Raw genomic sequence first — 3,279 nt, 5'->3', positions numbered from 1 at the left:
CCTAACAATTGGTGTCAAACACAAACAATCTCCTCAAAAGTCAAAATTTCCAACCAAGGTCAACATTCCTCAAAAGAAAGAGTACCATCAAAAGGCGTTAAGGGAGGATAAGCAAGGAACAAAGGACAAGTTAGGGGTATAAGAGTGACTTACAAGTAAAAAGAAAAGAGGATTTAGAAGAAGGAATAAGCATTAAGAAGTGAAGAACAGGGCAAGGTACACAAAGAATGAGAAACATCTTCAAGGATGTAGAAGCATTTTTCAAAGTTGAACAAATCTTCAACTCCCGGCAATAGGCACCAAATCCTGATCTTCAAGTAGGTAAGCTCACGGTCATTGATCCAAGGGCACAACAATTATTAATGACAATCAACAAACATGTAAGAACCTAACAAAGAGCAAACACACTACAGACTACAACCTTAGGTCCTTAAGTCTACCCATCTCTCATTCATTATTTAAGGTCAAGTTCACATTTAAATTTGGGGTACACGTGTGTGCGTCGGGAGCAACAAAGGCTCTGATACCAACTGTGAACCCCCGCTATAACGCGGAAAATATTACTTATAAATTTTAGCGGAAAATAGGAAAATTTTGAAACTTTTAATGTTTAAAGCGCGGGTTCATTAAAATCTAAAACCCAAATAAAGAATGCGGAAATAAAGTTAAGTTTATACAAACGTGATAGTCAAGGATGAGGGAAAATATATCCCTCGAATGACAATACAATAAAAGGTGAGTCTAAGCAATCCTAATAAAACGACTACTAGTCCAAGGTGCTCGCTAGCTCACACGTCTAAACCCCACAAATGCATCTTCACAAACCTGTCATTCATGTAAACATGAAAGCCACAGTCAGTGGGGAGTAACTCAAGGTTCTCCCAGCCACAAAATGTTGAAACGAACATAACAAAGATCATAAACAAACAATCATATTAGATAAGCTATGAGTGAATCGAATCATAACTAAACATGAGATTACACGTGTTTAAACCAACAAGGAATAAAGAAATGATGGAATAAACAGGTAAGGCATAAGCAACAATAAAGAAATGGAGGAGAAAGACAAGGAAACAGGCACGACCACTTAGCCACGAGCACGTATTTCAAGGAGATATGACCAAAGTAACCATCCAAATAATGCAAGACATTTATCACTCTTAGACTAAATTTCCCCGGGTAGGACTACGATAATAATACGGTCCTAGTCTAAATCTGCAGATTCTCGGGTGTACATCCCGATTCGACGTGCGCCAGCACAGCACGCACCCAAGACTCGACTACTAATGAGACCGAGTACCCCAATCGCTTAACAAAGACGAAAGTGGTGGAAAGACTAAGATAAGACTCACTTGCGTAACAAAGACACAAGTGGCCAAAAGCCGTACTTGCGAACAAAGACAAGTAGGCCAAAACCGTACTCGCCAGAACAGCACGAGTAGGTCAAACCCGTGCTTGCCAGAACAGCACAAGCAGGGCAAAAATGTATGTCAAGCATAAACGATGGTAATATGGCATTTCTACAAGAATACGACTTTTACAAGTAATTATTTATAATAACCTTTTCATGCTTGTAACATATAAATAAACATTTCATTTCAGAATTATACATGTCGGTTAAAATAAAATAAACAAATACAACAAACAAGTACATGGGACGGGATTATTAATGTCGCACTCATACTTATGACTTGCATCTCACCATAAGTACGGATGGGAACATCGGTCCCGACGATCATATCGCAACTAGAGGGCCTATGGCTCACCCCTAGTGTCCGATAGGACCACGACTCACACCACCGAACAATACAAGACATTATCAAGGATATGACCCTTCACAAATAATTATTTAACAATAAATATCTCATACTTGTCTTATGCAGATAAATATCTCATTTTATAATTTAACATGCCGATTAAATAAGACATAATGAATGATAATGAATAATTTACGTTATATGAAAATTCACGTGATAAAATGTAACTAATAACAATTGGGTCACTCGTAATCCTACACCATCCTATGAGGTTGGCCCAATAACAAAGGAGTATAAATTAATCCAATTATAAGACAAACAACTATGGCCCAACAATAAAACATGTAAACCAACCCACTTATATAACATGACACCATGCTCAAATTACAAACACCATTACCATAAGAGAAAACAAGGGGAGTAAGAAGAAAACAACACAATACACACATGAGGCTAACCCACTTTATACGAATGGACAACCATGTAAAATACGAGTTTAGCAATTTTCTTCAACAACCGTGTTATAAGATGGACTCACATTTCATTAACAAGACATGCTCATGTAATTATTTGAGACGGAAACTCAATAGCTTACACACGACAACCATACCCAAAATAGACCACAATAACCTCCAAATACCGTCCGACAATAGACAAATTCAGATCGTCTCATAAAGGCTTCTGAACGCAACCAATTTCAAACAAAAGTCGGACCTTTAACTGACGTAGAAACAAATTACAAGCCCATAAGCATACACCAAAAGATTTGACCCATTACCATTCAAAAACGAGAAACATTTTGAACAGGAATTTTGTTCCAACGTCATTGTATCAGAACTTGTATCCAAATGACATAATCCTCCAATTCATAAGAGATTTTCACTTTAAGCATCAATTTCAGCCAATAGCAACCTTTCCACAAAATAATCATGTTCACCCCCGGCAGCTAATATACACCGAAATTTACGGTAAATGGTAGAGCTAGCTCAGTTAAACAAAATTCAACCCCAATACGAAACACATGGAAAGAGCAACTGGAAATAAAATCAAAACAGAATCTAAATGACCCAGTTCAGAATCATTTTGAGACGGTAAGTAACATACAAATGAGAAAAAGCACAAAGAACCAAACTTTAATAAACTAGAGCATATAAAATGATGCATAAGACGGAATTTCGACGTTTTTGTCGAGTAACCTATCACCGTTACCTTAAACGTTCCTTTTCCTTCGAATAAACGGTCCCCAAAGCTTGGGTCTCCCACCGGGTCTTCAAAACCTTCATCAAGGGGCAAGAAAACGAAAGGATTGAGGCAAAAACCGAAACTTTTATAAGACGGCGAAAATCGAAACCATCACAAAAACGAGTCTTTCTTACCTTGAAAGATGAAGGAGGAAATAAGGAGGAGAATGGTTCAAGAATTATCGAATTTGGACGAGAAATGAGGGAGGGATCTCAGTTTTAAGGTAGACGAAAATGGAGTACGGTCCCTGTTTGTTGCAGCTAATTATTGTTGTTGTTTG

The 3,279-nt window shown here is 37.6% G+C and overlaps 1 long non-coding RNA gene across 1 annotated transcript; it reads right to left on the bottom strand.

Annotated features, from left to right (window-relative positions):
• Nucleotides 1-622: 622 nt before the first annotated feature.
• On the bottom strand, nucleotides 623-3,032 carry LOC141626776 (uncharacterized). The gene is made up of 2 exons (XR_012536356.1): nucleotides 2,967-3,032; nucleotides 623-825 (listed from the first exon to the last, which is right to left on the bottom strand). It is a non-coding gene; the product is annotated as an uncharacterized LOC141626776 (long non-coding RNA).
• Nucleotides 3,033-3,279: the final 247 nt, after the last annotated feature.

This window comes from Silene latifolia, chromosome Y (genome assembly GCF_048544455.1).
Source record: "Silene latifolia isolate original U9 population chromosome Y, ASM4854445v1, whole genome shotgun sequence".
Lineage (NCBI taxonomy): Eukaryota > Viridiplantae > Streptophyta > Magnoliopsida > Caryophyllales > Caryophyllaceae > Silene > Silene latifolia.
Note: the sequence above shows the minus strand (reverse complement) of the source record. Positions and strands in the feature narration are given on the sequence as shown.